Source organism: Poecilia reticulata, linkage group LG13 (assembly GCF_000633615.1).
Source record: "Poecilia reticulata strain Guanapo linkage group LG13, Guppy_female_1.0+MT, whole genome shotgun sequence".
In the NCBI taxonomy this organism is placed as follows: Eukaryota; Metazoa; Chordata; class Actinopteri; order Cyprinodontiformes; family Poeciliidae; genus Poecilia; species Poecilia reticulata.
Window position 1 is genome coordinate 29,442,502 of NC_024343.1, and position 21,031 is coordinate 29,463,532.

Consider the following 21,031-nt stretch of genomic DNA (forward strand, 5'->3'; position numbering starts at 1 on the left):
GAAAAAGTCCCTGCCACCCCATAAATATTTTTCTAGATCCGCCCCTGATTTTGGAGTAAAAATGCAGCCACAAATGCAGTCTTTTGGACTATGGGGAAAAAGCTTTTCTACCTTGGCTCCCGGAGTTAATTGGCCCCAATGTTCTTCCGTAAATGTTCTTCCATTGCAATTAGAAGCAAGAATTTAAATTATTCTAAAGTGAAATAAGCTGTTTTATTGTGAGTGAAGATAATACAGAAATGTGAGCTCTTTAACTAGGTAGTTGGAGTTCAAGATTAATGGACTATCAGAACTTGTTTCTTGTTAAATCAACTTCATGAACTTTAATTCCTGAGTTAAAAGCAAAACAATTTTCTTGTGGACTTTAGTTGCATTTTTAAGGCAGGAGGTGGACTTTCATTTTCAATTTAAGCCACCTTCAAATGTTTTACAGTGTACAAGTTGTCTTTTGTCCATGTTTACATTTTGTGTTCAGAAAATAAACTCTTACCAAATTTTTAGTCTAGTTTTCAGGGCAAATGCCTTAGCATACTTGAAAAAAGACAAAATTAACTTAAAACTAACTTTTCAGATTGTTTTAAAGGGGCAGTATTATGTTAGTCTTTCATCATAATCACGCCTGTAGTATTGCTTTGATTCTTTAAAATATCTTTCATCTCCATGATAACCACTTAGCTGTTCAAAACACCTGGTTGGGCCAAGCCCCGCCTTCCAGACGCAGCTCCTCCTCAGAGCTGCAGCTGCTTCCTGAAGAACTTCCTGAAGACGCAGTTTCAGAAACAGCAGGAGTTTTTAAAGACACAGAACCCCAATTTCAAGGTGTTAAATCAGGAAGTACAATTCCTTTTAAGTCATATTTGATATATATTACATTATATATTACATAAATATTACAAGAACTGAAGATAACAGATTTTCGTTATTATGCTATAAAATTATAAGCAAAACATAATATTTCACCTTCAAGCAAATAATTCCTTAATATTGATTTAAAAAAAATCAATACTACTACACTGGAAGATTAATTAGCTAATATCAAGGCATTTTTCCCATGTTACAAGTGAAGTAATCTGCCTTTTTCATCAATATTAAGAAATTATTGGCTTAAAACAAGTTTATGATGCTGAATAATTATTTGTAAGTTTTGTCTTATTTTAAGGGAGCTGAGATGCTTGCAATTTAAAAACCAGAATAAAAACCACTTGGTAAGATTCTGTGTTTTTGCAGTGCATATCGTTGACCTCTATTTTATGAGACGAGGAGATAAATATAACATCTTGGTTTATACTTGTTCTCTAAAAAATATATATTTTAAATCACTTTTCCTCCAAGATGCCTTCACAGAATGACTGCAGCTTGCAGCACATTAATTAATGCTGAGTTTAGAAAACATTTGCTGCTAGGAAAGAAGGTTCAGCCATAACATAATGATAGCCGAAGGGCCACAAGTACTCTTAATCATCAAGTCCCTCGTCAGCTCTGGTTATAGGAAGTAAATCCTTCATTAAGCCTGAGTTTCTCGCAGAGGTAGCATATTAACACTTGTTTACCACAAGCCTCAAAGCTCTCAGAGGCGCCGGTCCTCTGCAGACAGGAAGAACTGCTGGACCAAATGTGAAAGGATGAAAGTGATATTGTTTGATGCAGCAAAACTCGAGGGATTTGTCTGTCTGGCTTTGTCTTTTTTCTCCATATGTACATAACACCGGCACAATGATCTGATATTATACACTCATGCGGAGGCTCGCGTGGGTGCACACACCGCTGGGACTGGAGCAGAATAAAGGAGCAGTTTCTCTCACTAAGTGTAATTTCATACACGGACAGAAGCTTAAAAACAGCTCCGCTTTCTCGCTGATGCTCTCCAGTCCTTTCTCGTGTAGCTGTTAGATTTTTGTCTTGAGGGCGTACAACTCACCATTTTCTGTCTATTTCTGTCTTTGCTGCGTTTTTCTTTTTTTGGCTGCGCTGTCCTCCACCCCCTCCAACATGCGGCGTGTAAAAGCTGAAATGAGGTACAAACTGAAGGAGGTGTGAATATTGCATCCCACAGCGAGAGATCACTGCACCCAGCTCTGCCGAGGTTTGTGCTGCGTTCCTCTTATCATGCCCCGCTAGAGGAACCCAAACATCTTTGTGTCGTTTCAGTTATGCAGACGTAAAAAACAATTCCTCTTGAAGCAGCATCTTTACTTTATGATTGTCCAAAATTCAAATGATTCCTTCTTCCTTCAAGGGGAAAAGAAACCTCGTCAAGGGATTTCTTTATTCTTGTCTTCAAAGCTTATTGGTGTTAATTTTTGAAATAGTCTATATCTAGACTATCAGTAAACTGAAGATAAGCATAAGATGAAGAGCCCACTGCACTGCACCCCATTGAAAACCAACTGGTTCCTCCACCAAATACTGATTTCTAAACTATTCCTGAGGTAAAACATTAATATTGTTTCTAAATGAATATTAACTTGGTTTATTTGCATTATTTAAGGTCTGAAAGCACTGCATCTTTTTTGTCATTTTGGAGACATGTCAGTAGTTCATAGAATAAAAGAACAACGTTCATTTTACTCAGATATAAACCTATAAAAAGTAAAATCAGAGAAACTGATCATTTTAAGTGTCTCCAGAGCTGTACATTTTTTGTAATAAAAAATTCTTGTTAGAGGATTCTTCCTTATAAACATGCTATATTTTGCAAATATCTCATTACACTTTAAATAACGCAAAATTAACTGACGAATAACTTTTTAGTAAGATATACAGGCCTGTTTCAAGTATAAAGTTCCTGTATTTTGATGAAAAAGAACTAGTTTCATTGCCAGACTATTTAACTTATAAGAAGTAATTTTCCCATATTATAAGTTAATTTATCTGCTTATGGAAACAGTATTTTTTTCATTAATATTAAGGAATTATTTACTTAAAACAAACCTCTATCGCTTGCTGACAAATTACTTTTAAGTTAAGACTTTTAAACGAATTCGAAACGAAATAAAGCAAACGAATATTTGCTTTATTTCAGGGCAGAAATAAAGCAAATATCTGCTGCAAAAAATAAAAATAAAAAGTTGTACAAAAACTCCCAAGTACCTTCAGGAAAGTCAGAGAAATACTGTATCAATAGAAAATCCTGAAATTAAACAAATTAATAACAAATTCTAAAATTAAAAAACAATCATTAGAGAACCTAAAACTGGAGTGGTTTGAGTTTATTTAGCCAAGGAGTAAATTAAAACAACAGTATCAGAAGTAGATATATTAATGTTTAATTATCTAATATATTAAATTGTTTGTTGTTCAGTAAAGTGGTGCTCTTCAGCTCAGGAACCATAAAACAACAGAGGTAAAGTTTTACGACCTGATTCAGGCGCCCCGAGATGAATTATAATCCCATTAAATAATGACAACAACACAAGCAGCTTCAACCACCAGCAGAATAACTATCCATTCATGACTAATGTTTTAATCTCTTAACTATAGCAACAAAAATGCTGTTATCAGGTTATTTCAGTGACTTTTTCTTCCAGCTTTTCATGTTTCATTTTTTGAAAGAGTATACACCCTGATTTTGTTTCATGTTTGTTCTACTAGTTATTAAGAATTTAATAGTATTTCTCCACCTGTTACTAATGTTTCTGTATCTCAAACTAATAAGAATTTTTTTGTCAACAATCAGATCTTGTCACCTATTTTAAGCTTGTATGATATTTATGATTCCACCTTTTTGTATGCAGTGCATTTATTGAGATTATGCAGAATTTACAAGGTACTTTCACACTTTAAAAGAACAGAGTAATTCCCTTTTGTCATACTGTAATTTTTCTTTTTAAACTTCATTATTGCTTCACCATCTTTCTGAAAGTTTAATAGAATTTAGCACCAACTTGTGTTTTTTTTATTAAGAATTATTCAAGGGGAAAAAAAGTTGTATTGGAAGCCATATCAAGCCTTGATTCAAGGAGTCTTCATCAGTGCTGACTGAGTGTCTGCATAGCTTAGCATGAGGTTAATTTATGGTCTTATTGAGATATTGTTGCAACATTTGAGCAGCACTTGTTTAAATTCTACCACAGTGTTTCATATGAACAACATGTATTATGTCTTTAAATTATTTTTCCATAAAAAATGTATGCGCGTCTGCTTAACTGGGTATTAAACAGCATAGTTCTAGATGTGTAAAAGTTTGATACTTTAGTGTTACTTAGCTAAACCTGTGTATGTAGAAAAAAATATATAAAAATTTTAGAAATCTTGCAATTAATCTCTGTAATTTTTCAGAAAAATCATGGACATTTCTGAGCTTGAAAAATTGAAAATGTACTAGAAAAAACTCAAATTTGGAGATGAAAAACTTGGAAATCTGAGCGTTTCAAAAGTCGAAGATATATTGCTTCTGAAAAAAAAATTAAGTTTCACAAGTTTAAAATGTTCAGAAATTTCCAAGTTTTTTCTAGCAAATTTCTGAGATTATTCATATTTTTTTTTTTTGGCAGAAATGTACTCCTACTTCTATCTAGAAGCACCTTAATGCACCGTCGTACGAGAGATTTAAAAATGGCCACACGAGAACATGAATCTGGCCTCCTTAAACACTTTGGAACACCGTTAAAAAGTTATTTCTGTATCCGTTTGGACGCACAGCCTAAACGACAACAAACTTTCCCGGTTACACTTAAAATCATCTCCGTGTGGATGGACCTTTAATCTGTTCACTGGGGAATTATGAAAAAAAAAAGAAAACAAGTTCAAACGCTGCCCAGTTTGAAATGGCACCATAGTGGAGGTTTTTCCGGAGTGTGAATTGAGTCAGAGATATCGACTGGTGACTGGGAGAGTGGAAGAGACCTCGGGGGCCACTTCTAATCCACGCTGACCTACTCTTATCACGCACAGCCAAGGTCAAGAGTCTAATGAGGATAGGACGCCATTAGAGCAATTAGATGGAACTACCTTGTTTCTGGGGCATGCAGAGACACAGGAGAGCAGGGGGACGGCGCGGCGGGGACGGGGGGACTACAGTAAGAGACAAAGTGACGGTCTGCCCAACAGCTGCCTCTGCAACACTATCCAGACAAACAGGCTGCGTCACAGCGCTGCAACAGTGACACTCGGTGGCAAAGATTCTCCCTGACAGAAGAGGCTGCAGGCGATGCACAGAACAACAGACAGCACTGCTGCTGGTTTCAGGGTGATGTTACTGACAATACTCAGCAGAAACAGCTGAAAGAGATTACATTTACAGCAAAAGACTGAAAATAGTTGATTTTTTCAGTTTGTCAAATGGTGATTTATAGGTCTGTAACACGTTTTGCTGGACGATAAATTGTGATAATATTTTCAAGTAATAACAATACAGTACTTATAAAGTGTTTTACATCTTAAAAACGCAAAAATAAGAAGTCATGCAGTCAACAATTGAGAATGTAACCCACGTGACCGCCATGACCCACCCACCTTCCCTTTAAGCTCTGGGATCCTCATGTGTATTTCTGGGTTTCCACTATGCTGCAGCTCACTGTTGGTTGTGGCGTCGGTTGTTCATAAAACAATTTCCAAATCGACTCATCACTGAACAAGTTAATCCCTATAACTTGAGGATCTGCGGTGAGTTGTTAAATACCATCTGACTTGACTTTGTATCTGCGATAGCAGCGCCGCTAATATAGCCGCTGCAATACTCACCAGGTTGGGATTGGTTGACGCCTGGTACATGCAATGTTAACTTGATGAGAACACGTTAACATTGCATCCACCTCCTCAGACAATCCATTACTCGATGGTGAGTAAATATCATTCATATATATGATAGGGCGTTATTTCCACAATGCTCCACCAGTTGGCATTAGCTACCAACTCGACAATCAGTTGCCCACATCGGTTCAGTCCACTTACTAATGAAAAGTCACACTGTTAAAGCCGAATTAAAGACCACACCTTTAACATTTAAAGGCTTCCCCTTCAACTTTAGATTTGATTGTTTTTCATGGTTTCTTTGTTGTTGCATTAAATGCTGGTGCAGCAATGAAGTCTGGTACCCAATGATTTTGTTTGTAGCTACTTTGATCAATCACATTCTTAAGTTGATTGATTTGATTTATTATTAGTTGTTGTTTGTAGCAACTGCTAATTACTTTATTTGAGAAATTTTGAATTTGAATTATGAAGTGCACTTTGTAAAAGGACTTTTTTATTATTTTTTTGAACGCATTTTTATGAAATGGTTGTCAATACATAGTAGTATGTATTTAATTGTTTGTTTTTTTTCCCCATTTAACTTATATAAATGTTATATTTATATAAGTATATAAACTTAATGTATGTTTTCTGGCATTTCAGGTCAGGTTTTTTTTCCCCCTTCATCGACTCACTTGATGACGGAGGATGGTGAGCTACCCACACACCACCTGGTGGTAGGAAAACGAAACAACACTCTCCACACAGGAAACAAACTAAACTCTAAGGGAGTATCTAAAGGAAAAGAACTATTCTCCCCTTGCTCTTGGACTTCTTTTGAACTCTATTTGGTTTTGAAGTATCACTGATTATTATTATTTCTTTGTTGGTTGGTTTGTTTTTTCCCCCCTCCTTGTTTCTTTTGAGCAATATATTTTTGTTTAGTTATTGTCATTATTATTATTTCCACTGCAATAAATAGCAATATAAACAAACCTCTTTACATCAGTTACATCAATTATCCACCCAATCATGACTCCATGCCGTACCTACTTCTGATTCTACAAAGTGGTTAACACTAAACCTTGCAGTCAGACCTGCGCATTTAAAAAGAGCGTTACAAGAAACTACTGACAAACATTACATTATGACGGGTGCCATCATGAAAATCATCTATCAAATTAATCAATGTTCCATTTGTTTTGGTGCAAAAGCAACTCTATACAGCCTTGATTTAAAGTTACTCAGTGTTCCGGCTGTTTTGCAGTTTTCTGGAAGTTTGTTCCAGATTTGTGGTGCATAGAAGCTGAATGCTGCTTCTACGTCTTTGGTTCTGGTTCAAGAACACATCTTCAAATATCAATCAATTTTAAATTCTAATAAACATTTAACACTGTAACTGGATACATTTTAAATATCCAAAATAAATAAAACAAAACAACAGAACAAACAACTAAAATTAATCATAGAGTCTCTGTAAACAAAATTGTCCTTAAAAATGGGCCAGTTGAGACCAAATCATCAGACTTTTGTGATCCAGTTTTTGATGACAAATAGAAATTACTTTAATTTATCATGTGATTAATCGATTTATTGCTTTAGTGACATGATTGGAGTGATTCATACCAATCCTACTTGCTTTTCGATACCGACCATAAGCTTTTAAAAGTTAATGACGTTCTAAACTAGATATGAGTGAATCAAAACAGATCATATTACGTACAAGAGCCGATGCCAAAGAAAAATATCCATTAATCAACTTTTTCATAGGAAAATTTCTCCATCAATGATTTAGAGACCACCTTAAAACTTCATGTACTTTAAGTTTGAAGTTAAGAAGAAACTGATTATTCAGAGTTTATTTGGACTGCATGGATTAATACTTGAGTCCATCTTTGGAAAATGGATATGCAGGAAATACACACGGACCTCCTTCTTGATCTTAAATAACCCCAAAATTATCCCCCCGTCTCGCTCTGTTTGTTTGCAGTACTTCTCCAGCCTCTGACCGTCCAGGGAAAAAATCTTCTTAAAAGTGCACACAAAGCTATCCTGCAGGCATAAGAATATATTTGCTGGCTGAAAAGATAAGCAGGCTTGAAGACAGTAATTTCCACCTGGAGGTAGATCCATGATGGGACACCCTAATTCCAGGCACCCTGTGGGAGTCGTCCGGTCCTCCGAGCTTTTCAAGAGCCACTTTGATGGAAAACGGGATTACCGACACTTAATGCGTGAAACGCTCTTGAGGTGACCGCGGATCCACACAGGCAGAATCATTTGGGTCGGGAGGAAATGCTGCAGAAAGAAGTGAAAAGTAAGTAAGTGAAAAGTTGAAATTACCAGCTGAGTTGTCATGTTACAAATCAGAAGGAAGAACTGTCCGTTACCTAGCAACCCCGGCAAAGCCCTGCCGGTTACCTAGCAACCCCAGTGAAGCCCTGCCCATTACCAGAGTGTTATTACGCAATAGTCAGCCACACCCACAACTCCTCTCAGACTCCTACTAACTGACTACTGACCAGCTCTCCGACTAACGGGTCCTAGAAGCCTCTAACTCCTGAGTATTACTACAGATGAGTGTATAGAGGGTATTCTGTCTAAGCTGGAAGCGAGAAAGATGCGTCTAGACTCTAACCACCTTCAGATCCTGAGATTATGACCTTTTACAGTTAATGAGTCAGACATCCAAGTAGCCAGTGGTTGCCTGACCCCAGAAACCACCCAGTAGGTAGAAACTAGTTACATCCTCTTGATTAACATTTAGGAGTCTTTGTACTAGTTTATACTTTTTAGTTTTGGTGTTGCTACGCTTACTGGAGTAAACTTTCTGGATTATCTACCCCCTGAATGAAGAATAAGATTGTTTTTAGCGAAAATAATTCACTAGACACACACACACCCGCGATTTTTGTGAAAATTTCCTCCCAAGTTTTACATTGAAAGAAATTCATTTTGAAAATTCTCTTTCATCTTTTGGCATTTTGTAATCTTATTTATTTTGGTTTTTAAAAATACAAAAATTTCTACATAACTTTATATTTTTGTCCCGTCTGATGATGTGATTTTTAAATATTGACTGATGTTTTGATGAGTGACTCAGTATTTGAATCATCTTTTTACTCTTATTTCAGTAATTTCTTGGACAACTACTTTTTACTTGAGTAAAAATATATTGAAGTACTGCTACTCTTACTGGAGTCCAGTTTTGGGTTTTCTGATAAATTGGCTGGCCGATAAATCGGTGCACCCCTAGTTATTACATAGAACCTTTTCATTTGGTTACATGCATGTCTGCATTGCTGTTCCTCTTCTGTTAACAGAGAAAACAAACATTTATGTTGATTAACTTTGCATTGATCTCTTTCGGACCAGTCGGTTCAGCTTCCTGTCGCAGACTGCTGTGGCCGGAGGGCCCTAATCTTTTCTGACAGGACCGAATGTGTGTGTTGTTGTTGGGCTGAAGCATCACTTCAGAACGAGTCCGGTGAGTACTCCCCCCATGAGGGATGAACCAGTCTCACTCTGGGTAGCCGAGGAGAAAACGATGTTTGCTGTCTGTTATTACGGACAAACTCCTCCACCCTCTCGATAACAAAATGTCAACGCAGTAGAGCACTTTGAGTCGGCGGCTCTTTCCACTGAGGCGTGCCGAGAAGCACTTCAGGAGTCCAACTCGCTGCCCTCCACCGCAGCGCTCCGTCCCTCAAAAGTATCTGCTGCTAACCCTTTGTTCTTCCCCATCCATTTGTCCGCAGTCTGTCATTTACTTATTTCTCAAGTGGGCTGAAGTGTCATTTCAACCCCTCGCACCAGAAACCGTCTCTTTCTCCTCCCATCAAACAGAAACTCAGGCCTCCCTCCGTCTGTTGGACGAAGCAATGCTCCAGTCTTTGTTTTTTTTATGCGAAAGCTTCTTGTAGATCTTCAAAGTTATTGGTTCACAGAGTTTTTCCATTATTGACAGCTTCACAGATTAGTCATTCTGCCCCCTAGTGCCCACTGGGAGGCATGTGGCTCATCTACAGTCGGCTTCGCTGAGCCAACAGCGGTGACTTACTGCGTCTCATCTGTCCTTGTTATCTGTGTTTACTATTCGTGGCTCTCTTTGTGGTAGATGCTTTTCAGTGAAACTGATTTAGAATCAAACTTGATTTGAGCGTCGCTGTTTATCCCATCCATATGGCAGGCATTCATAATCCCTTAAGCATTGCCCAGCTTTTGCTTTAGTTTTTATTTTCTCTTTACCAAATGAATGCATTAGTATTGTGTCCGTTATGTAAAGATTGCCAAATTACAGGATTTTTGCAGTGAAATTGATGCCACACTTGTTTAAACTTCCTTTTATTCCATGAAAGTCAAATGCTGTTATTTTGCCGGTGATGTTGCCGGTGATAATTTCCTTTTTTAATTTCAAAATTGTACACACCTGGAATGCTACAGTTGTCGTTCTGTCTGGAAATGTTGTTGATATCCATAATGTTTTCATTACAGTATTTGTGGATTTACCTATGCAAGTTGTGAAATCTTTAAAAAAAAATTATGCAATGAAGTTTATCTTTATAAATAATGAAATTGCAATAAAACCACAAAGGTAAATAAACAACAAAAATTTGTATCCTGTACCTAAATGCGGGCAGGGAACCAATCATGGTGGGCCCGCAGCCTCAAAGAGTGAACCCACAAAACCTAAGTAGTTGGGGTACAAATTACCAAAGAGGTGAACTGAACTGGTCCAACTTAAAACGGACCTATTATGCATTATGTTACCTAGCAACCCCAGTGGAATTCTGCCTGTCACCTAGCAATCCCTGTGGACTTCTTCCCGTCACCTAGCAACCCCAGTGGAATTCTGCCCGCGACCTAGCAACACAAAGTGAATTTCAAGACGTTTGGAAAGCTGGTTTTACCGATTTATGCTTTTCAATAGTTGCATAATTGATCGGCTGTTTGCAGCCGTTTTCACATTGCAGTTTAACGTTGAGTTGGGGGGCGTGGCCAGCAGCAGCTTATTTGGATTTAAAGTGACAGAGGCCCCAAAACAGCTCATTCTAAAAGGTGATTGAAATAGGCAGAACTGAGAATACTACAATCTGATCATCTAAGAATAATTTTGTGTAAAAAAAAATATGTAATGAACATGTTTTGTATAGCCAATAGATCTATCCTAACATGTTCAAGGGAGAAAAATAGGTCACTTTAAGGGTTAAACCAGAGCAGTGTCGACATATAACAGCAAAACTGGTAATGAAATACTAAAAAAAAGCTAAATTAGATTTTGCAGTATCTTTGGTATTGTTTAATACCAAAGTTAACTCGGATCGGGATACAGAGAACAGTATTGTAGTACCAACAAGGTCATTCTCAAAGACATACTAGTCGAAAATATATCATACTGTAGGTGACCGCCTAAATGGATGGTGCATCTCTCAGGTCCTGTTTCAGGCCACATTTATCACCAAGCACATGACTTTTAAGAATTTTAGCCCTAAAATCATTTTGTCTTCAATTTGTTCACTTTCCATAGAGACCATATACTTTAAAATATGGTGTCATAATCGGGTTTAAGACATATTGAGAATAAAAGAAAAGGTGGAAAAGCAGCCAAAGTTTAAAAATAAATCAATTGAGAGACCTTCAGAGAGGCAAGGTCAAAACACTTTGCATGAGAGAAATACTCACTTTGGTTCATAAAATCCCCTAAAGGTTAGAATCTTCTGAATGTAATAAAACCACAAGCTTACAGAAACATGCGAATTCAACATGTCAGAATTGGAAAAAGTGTCAAAATTTAACTCTCTAATAATAAAAGGCATTTTTTCTTTGCCTGTAGATTAATATTTACTTACATGTTGCATGCTGTTCTTTAGGTTTTCTTTCTGCGAGCTTTTAAATCGAAACCTACATTTACTTAATGTCATCTTCTGCATATTTATATAAGATCACTGCACTCCATCAGCTGGCCCTGCAGAGATAATGGAGCATGCAGCAGCCATTAGGTGACTAAAAGGTTAAACAAACACACCATTCAGGTCGCTAAGCAGCTCCTCAGTAATTTTGTGCATCACATATTTGCATTTAACACCATGTATCATCTTAAGCTTTTCTTCTGAATCTCTTTATAAATGATAAACTTCAAGTTTTTTTCTTTCCATCAGCTGCTGATCTTCTTACATATTAAAATTGGGTAATATTAGAGTTACAACTAGTGGAAAAAAGCATTTATTACAAAAGCGGTTACACACACTTAATATAATAGAAACACTGCATATTGATCCATAAATGTACAATTATAACACTTTATACAATAAAAATAATTAAGGAAAGCTCTTTTAAAAGCTCTCGCATTGAATGAAGGAAGTGAGTTTCATGTTTTTAATTCCTCTAAAAGTAACAAATGAGCTGGTGGAAGAGTAAAACCAGCTTTTAAAGCATAAATGTCCAAACTTTTTACCATGAGTCGTTAAGTTAAAATCACTTCAGACTGCAGAAATAAAAAAGAAAAGCATTTCTAGAATGAATTTCTGGCACCTGATTTTATTTTATCTCCTAAATAATTAGCTAAGCAATTTCAGTTTTAGTAAAATTAACAAAATATTCAGATTTTTGTAGAAAACAGATATGTAAATGGCCTCTGTTTTCGGGTTTTATTCTTAATTTCAGAAGTCAGATTTGCTTCTGAGAAAAAGTCGATCAATGTTTTTGTTTCCAGTTCCTCCAAAGTTAAGATGAATGAAAAAACTTTAATAAATGGGAATCAGTTTTTTGTACCTGATATTTTTTATTTATCTGCAAAATAATTTTTTAAAAATTTGCTCTAAAGATGAAAATGCGCTGTAAGGAAAAACATCTCTAATTTACGGTAAAATACCGACAGTCGTGGCTGCCAGAATTTTACCGTATTTATACGCTATTTATAATACGGTATGAATATGAAATATGATTAATTTAGGGTTAAATGTAAATATACCATAATTATTCCATAATTACCCTAAACAAACATGTATAAATACAGTATTTATGGTATTTACCATACAATGGATAAATGCCCTATTTACGGCATATATACGGTAAAATTATGGTAACAGCAGATGGACACAAAAAAAAACATATCTGATTTATGGTATAACATTGTATATTTTACAGTATTTTACCACAAATGAAGTAAATTTTACCATAAATTAGAGACTTTTTCTCTCTTAAATCCATCAGGTCAGATTTGCAGCATTCCAGAATTGGAGCCACACAAAATCCTTCAGAGGGCCACAAATGGCCCCGGGCCGCACTTTGGACACCCCTGTTTCTTTTGTGTAAAGTTTGGCCTAATAAAAGCCGACTATATAAAACATTATGTATCTTAAATGCAACAATATTTCTTAAACGCCAACCTAGTGACTTGTGGATAGTTTTTGTATTTAGAGCAAAGAATTGCTCAGTGTGAGTTAAATATCTGTAGATTTTTGTTCAGATCCTTTTAAACATTTATTTATAAAAGCAAACCAATTTTAGGCTTATCTGTTGTACATGATTGTAAGATACAAATAAATCCTAATCCTGGGTGGGACAGATGTTCCCGAGGGCGAACGCCGTTGAAGCCGAGGCGCCTCTGAGCATCTGTGGCGTAAACTGAGAACGTGTTAGCTGTTGTTGCATCTGCTTTGCATGGAAGACTGTTTAGCCAGGAGCAATTAGACACAGGCTGGGTTTTCTCTGTGCAGTTTGACGACATGGGAACATGGCAGAGTACTAAACTCTTCTTCGTAGCAGGAGGATTTTCTTCAACTCGTTTGTGATTTTGATGAAAATGTCTCTGAAGGTCTTTTCACGTGTTTTTCCTTTAGCTGTGACTGCTTTGTTATTCATCCTTGTTTGCTAAGAAATATTGACTAAGACACCTTTAAGAGATGCTGCTTCATTCAGCAAAATATCAAGAACTGGGTTTTATTATTATTTATTCAGCAAACTGTGAGGACACATAAAAGACCTCCCAAAACGTGTTATGTTCTTTACAGCAATGTTACAATCCAAAGTTAATTTAGGGGGATTTCATAGACTAGATCACATGTGTCAAACTTAAGGGCCGGGGGCCAAATCTGGTCCGCCGGGGCTCTTCATGTGGTCCTCCAGACTCCAAATGACATCAATACGTCCATTCAGTTTTTTTAAATCTGCAAAATTCACACAAAATCAACACATCCTTACATTTTTTCAGATTTTATGGCACATTTTTCTCAAAATTGATCAAAAACATCGGGGCTTGGATCACTTTGAAAAGTCTTTATAGATTAGCGCCACAAAATCTGTGATTTTGATTGCAAAAAAAAAACCACAAAAACAATCAAAATCCTGGAGGATTTCATTTTGGTTTTTGGCTGCAGTTTGACATTTACATGCCAAATTTTTTACATTTTAAAAACTGGTAACTCTCTCTTTCGCTTACTCTTCTGTGACGACCCCGGATGAATTTGTTACAACACAAAACCGACCAGCAGGGGCTTTGAAATCTGAATAGCATAAACAAACAGATGAGCAAACAAACGGGACGGCGCTCCAGTGGCAATCTGTGGCTCAGTCTCTGTGTAATGATCTGCAAATTGCTGGACGCTGAGATAAAATTCAACTGAAACCACAAGCTGCCACTTGGCAAACAGGCTGTTATAGTTTCAACCAGGAATCCGGCAAGAACCAAACACTGAAACTGACCTGCAGGGTTAGAAAGTCCAGCTAAAGGAAGGCAACAAGCTGCTGCACTACCAGAGATTAAAGTAGAAACTGTTGAGCTGATTCAATGGCGTCTTTGTTGGTTAATAGCATGGAAATCTGTTTTTCTTAAACAGCATTATTGCTCTGAATGCGGTTTTGTTTGCGTTCTCATTGCTATCGTCCTGGAAGATCTGGCAGGGAGCTGCTTTAAAGATTAAGAGGAGCGGTCAGACCTTGTGAGGTAGATGCAAGTAGTTTCTCTTTTTGTTCTCTCTGACAAAACAATCCTGACCTGAACTGCTTTCTTTGATCCTTTTTCCTCTTCTGTAGTTTTCAACCCTGGGTCTTTGTAAGCATTTGACATTCACTTAGTTGTCAAGGAGATGGCTTTATTGTTACACCTGACTCCTTTTACCATTTTAAAAGTGGTGTATAATCACACCCCTGGCCTCTGAATTACAATTATTTGAACAAAAAGTCCAATTACCTTTCTCTTTCTTCTCCTTTCACAGCTGCACCGTGTAGACATCGGTCCACGCAACATTTCCTTTTGAGAAAACACTCTGTTTATAGGCTGCATTTGTTTGGGAAATGCTCAAACCTTTCAGCGCTGTCAGACAAAATGAAGCAAGCAGAAAGAAATCCCAGTTATCTGCGGAGTTTACTACAAATCGACTGTAAGAGTGAGGAAGAAATGCATGAAGTTGCGTTAGATTTTCAGAAGATTATGGCTTCAATTCTCACAATACTCTCATCTGAACCTTTCTGTCCAAGTTTTGAATAATAAAAACAAAATAAATCTGTCATGAATGTCATTCTGCAGCATTTAGACGTGTTATAAATAATATGTTTACACATTTTAGGAAAGAGTGATGGAATTGGTAGAACCTGTGAATTTTGCTAAGATTTTCCCAGAAAAAACATCAAAACTATGAAGTTTTTCTACTAAAAGCTGAAGTAAGAGGCAAAATGTTGAAAATCTGACTTTTATATAAATACATTTATTGTTAGCCTCACTGTTAAAACTTGATAGTTTTTCTTTTTGCCACCTGAGCTTCATCTTCTGTTGCATCACCAGCAATAAATCTGTAATCATTAAATTTTCTTGTTTTTTTTTTTTCCTTTCTTTCAGGTTTTCTATTGTTTCTTCCTGTAAAAAACAAAACATTTTAGAAAGTTGTTTTTTTTTTTAGATTATTGTGCAAATATCTTAGAATTACAATAAAACTAACTCACAAGTAACTTTTCAGCAAGATATCAGACTTTGTTTTAAGTAAATAATTCTTGAATTTTGACAAAGTTCTATTATTTCACTTATAACAGGAAAAAGTTTCATTTCAAGTGCAAAAATCTGCAACTAGCACTTTGTATCAATATTCAAGAATTATTTAATTCATCCAGGCAGGATCTTACATGTGTGATGTCACACTGCAACATTAACATACTTTAATCTCATTTGTGCAAATGATAAGAAAACTATTCAGGAGTTGCAGGGAAACAGTTTCTATAAGTTTTTTATTATTATTATTTTGCCCCTTTTTTTAGCTTCAGTTCTTCAATCCCAACAACTTTATTAAAACTCATTTGTAAATACTGAAGAATGAGAAGAATCCTTCACCACAAGGTTTTCTGACAAATAATAAAAGATCACAGATTCATAACAATGAAACTGATTTCATAAGATGAGCTGCTCTGAAAGCACCTTATAGTGAAGGGAGGTGAAGATGAGAATTATTGTTTTTTTAGCAGAATATGTGAGAAAACACACTGCAGGTCAAAACCAAGCAGAGCTTTAAAGTCTTTCTGTGTCCAAACACATAAATTGGCTGAACTCAAAGATAAACTCTGACCTGAAACTGCCTCAGGGTTACTGGGAACCTTGAATATTGATTTATTCTTAAATACGCCGACACGTTGTAGATTTAAGCAGCCTCTGTAGGCTAAATATACCCAATACATATTTTTATGTAAGGTATAAAACACAAACACACATGAAAAAAGTTATTTCTGACGTCTGACATTTTTTTAATTTCTCCATCTTTATTATTTTGGGTTGAAAACATCCAGTTCTGAACCAACAGGGTCACAATCTGTCGCTTCGAAAAGGGAAAACAGAGACAGAAACACCCAAAAAAACTACCAGAGCTGTCATGAAATATTCATCAAACTTTAGATTTCAGAGTCCTGATTCAGCTTTCACGCACTGAATAATAATTACTATTAAAGCGACGTAGAGCTAATGTTAATTTATAGTGCCCAAAAAGTAAATTTTCTGAGATTAATCTCAAAATTTGAGAATTTTTTCTAGCAAAGTTTCAACTTTTCAAACTTAGAAATTTCAAAGTATCTTTTTAGAAAATTTCTGAGATAAATGTCAAAATTTCTGAGTTTATTCTAGCAAAATTTTGTCTTTTCAAACTCAAAACCTTCCACAGACAAAAAATAACAAAATCAGGCAGAATAGTATTTTTTCCAAATCGGTTTCTTTCATGAAACTTTAATAAAAACTGCAGGCGTGTGTCTGATGAATTTCTGGTTAAAACTTGTTTGTTTTTCATTCAGTGGGCAGAAATTTCCCTCAAGTAAGAGTAGAGATACTTCAAAATAAAATTACTCAAGTAAAACGTACAGCGTAGTAAAAATAATCCTAAAGGTAAATTTTTTCCAAAATGTTACGCTACTAACCAACTCTGGAAATCAGCAGGCATTCCCAGTTACCTAGCAACCCCAGCAGAGTTCCGCCAGTTACCTAGCAACCCCAGCAGAGTTCCGCCAGTTACCTAGCAACCCAAGTCAAATAAAGTAAAATTAAAAGTACTCCTAAAAGATTTTTTCAAAAAAGTTTCTCTAGTAAATTTAATTGAGTAAATGTAAACTGATCATAGTTGCTTTAATAGAAAGCTACTGGACGTCTTTCTTGTTTTATGGAGGTTTTTCTTTTCTTTCTTTTTTATCTTTTTTCTGGAGGGATTTTTCAGTTCTGGTGACTGAAAGGAGACCTGATGAGGTTTTATAGATGAGAGATAAAATCGTGACCTGAATGAACGAGACCCGACACGCTGCGCTGAAACTCAGGAGCCCGACCGCCTGAGGAGTTTGACCAGAACTCACCTCGACGTTTGGGGAAATCTAACTGAAGAAAAGTAGCAGAAGAGCAACTTTTAAAGTTCATGTTACATTTGAAAATTAAATAAGATCAGTTCCACTCCAGCACAAGTCAAACATCTGAATAAACCACTCATCAGCGAATCTGACAGGTTGCTTAGAAGAATATGAGGCAAGACTTTTTATTCCATTACAGTTTAATGAGATTATGATTAATTCAAGTCAGATTCAATAAGTAAGAACAATTTAAGGGTGAATTCACACCAGCCTTGCTTAGTCCTCTTTAATCAAACTAATTCTTTTGCCTCAAAAGTTGGGCTCAGTTTGAATGCATGTGTGCGTACATGAGCATGATTGACAGCGCTAAGCACCTCCTCTTGGCTCTGATTGGTCGTTTTTGGTCGGGATCGATGCATTTCTTCAGATGGTAAAAGATCTTTTCATGGATTATCTGTCTCATATTGTCGTATACGGTTTTAACGAATAAATAAAAAAAACATTTTTAAAACAAAACTTGCATACTGCAGCTATAATTATTATTTCATAAATCAAATCAAAGCATTTTTTATTCCGTTTTATGCTAATTTACATCAGTTAGTTCCTCCAGTTTCTTGCGGATTATTGTGGAAATTCAAGCAAAATCAGTAAATCCCTGTACGAGATTAAATCTAAGTGACCGTTTACTCCCACCTGTAGGTGGCAGTATTGTTTCTACTAAACAGCTGCTTCACTTGATGTCAAGTTTCTAATTTAGTACAAGAAACACTTTGATTTTTATTGCAAAAAAATCCCCCAAAACAATCAAGAAGTCTTGGGGGGACCGAAAAGATGTTAAATAGTATTTAATTTTAAGAAATGATTTACATTTTAACAGTTTGTCAACAGGTTTTAGCAATACATTCAACCGGCCCTTTAAGAGCATCTGTTACCTTGATTTGACCAGAGAGCTCTTCAGAAGCAGGAGGTGGACTCCAGAGCAGGGCATTCTGGGTAAATACAACCAAAACAAACACGCTAGGCTAACGCTAGCAGTAGAAATGACTTGCGGTTTTTTACCAAATAACAAAGAAGAAATTCTACACCCACTAAAATCCGATTACTTCTCATTTTGTTTACATTTTGTGAAGGAGGAAGTTACGCTCAGTGACTTCTTCAGAGGCTTTTCCAAGTATCAAATCGATAAAACCTCAGATATCGGTATCGGAAGAGAAAACTGTGGATCAGTTCATTCCCAGTAAAAAAAAAAAAAAAACAAGTTGATGATATTAAAATAAAACTTAAAATTGACACAGGTTTGAATAATTGTTGCTTAAATTGAATAATTTAATTTATTGTGGAGAAGCTGAATAAAAACAAGATCCCACAACTTCAGCACTAGAATAAAAAATGACTGATCCGCCTTCGCTGTCAGATACGACAGTTATATTTAGCATCAATTACAAAGTAGTTCTGCTAATACAAAGACAGTGACATAAATTTTAAAAGCACTTTGAATTATTTAAAAAATATATGCTCTGACCAATAAAAAAAATACCATCTTGAGGAAATGAAAGACTTTAACATCAGAGGAGGGTCTAGTTCTAAGTATCCACCTTGTTCTTCAAAGTGAAAGCTCTAATCATCTGACTTTGATGTGTCAGACGTCCCCACTTAATCTTAATCTACATAAAAGCTGCCTGTCATTAATCCTCTTTTTCTCCACTCAGTCAGATCAATGTTTCCCTTTTCCTGAGCAAAAATAGTAATTAATCCCAAACCCAACAGAGCCTTCAGGCATGACTATTCAACAAAGACTGATCAATGCCTCAGCCTTTTCACAAAATTACTCTTTTTTTTATTGCATTACGCTTTACATTTTATCAAACAGAATCGATTTATTCCCACAGAAACCAAATAATTGATTCTTCCTGAAAACCTAAAAACGTTTCAACATTTCCGCCTTGAAGCTTTTGCTTAAAGTTGCTGATTCGGATTTGTTTCAGGAACAACCAAACGCTGTATATCTTTCCACTTAATTTCACACCCACTGGCTTGGCATTATTGACGATGAATCGCAGATTTTATTAGTGATTTAACTTATTTGGGAGAGGAAACTCCAGACGTGAGCTCAGCAGAGAGCAGTCTGCGCTCAACAGATAGGAGAAGGAGTGAAGGGGCCACTGCCTATTTATCAGGAGTAAGGTGCATGAAATTGGCTCTTAACCCCACAGTTAGAGGGTTTAATTAGAAATCATGCTTTTGCAACAGGAGAGGCGGGGGGGCGAGTTGTCCAAACAGGGTGATAAATGACTTGTGGGACAGAAGGTTTCGGAGAAACAGGAGGAAGTGGCGAGAGCGAAGCGCAGGTGAAGTCTCGGGTCGAGGCGAGAGGTGAGACAACAAGTTGAAGCAAACAGGAGATTGTAGCTGAAGTGCAAACCTTCACCTTCACCTCAACACAGAATCAAACACTGTAAAACAACTGGGCCGCGGTCAGTTGTGTCTACTGGCTTATACTCTATAGAGATGTGCCGATCAGGTTTTTTCCTGCCGATACCGATCACCCATGAGGGCCGATCACCGATACCAATCACATAATTATTATTATTTTTATCATAAACACTACCGGTTACATTATGTGGAAAAGGGAACCATGAATTCACCTTAATTTAGACAAAAACTTGTTTTTAATAACTTTTTCCAAGAAGAAAACTAAACAAAACAGGCAATCTGCAAATTGTCCTGCTATCAATAATACTATCCTTAACAGACTGATAACATATGGAGGCTCTGAAGAGGCTAAAAAATGCAAAGAGCCTAAATAAAACCTCTCAACATTGCCAAAAGATTCAAGTATAAAACTTAACATTCAAAGGCAAATACAGGATCMATTACAATAAACAATCCTGAGTTACTGAATGAAAACTTCCTGTTAGCATGGCAGCTAGCTGATTACTGCTAGTTCTGATTGGCTGTTTCTGACTGAGCAGAGTAATTATGCAAAGCAGAGAGGGGATCGATTATTTTTTTAGAGATTCTCTGTCTCATGTTAGGACAGTGAAAGTTTTAATACGTATGTAAAATGTATTTTTTTTTAAGTTAGATGCTGCAGCTTTAAGCAGAGGTTCGGTGTGAGAGTCACTACCAGGTGGAGCAGAAGCGGCGCTCCGTCTGTGAAATATTACTACCTGTAGCGTAGCAGCGGTTCAACAGCGAGAGCAGAACCAGCGTCTTACATCGCAGCTCGAAGACTTAAATAATTTTGCGGGTTATTTGTTTAGCTTTCTGACCGTCATGCTAATCCGGGTGAGTGTTTGTAGCTGTGCGCTGCTTTACCTGCTATCTGATCCTCTTTATGTCTTTTTTACTGCAGTGAGCCTCGATGTAGCCAAACTCCGTCAAGTATGGCATTGTTCTTATGCCATATTAGCTTCGTCGTGTTGATGCATTTTGACATGCTTCAATTTTCCGCCGCAACACACAAACTTCCCCATTCACTCAGTGCGTTATAGTTCAACATCGCTTAGGATTTGTTGCTGCGCGTTTGCGCAGTGTGAAGGAAAGAGGAGAC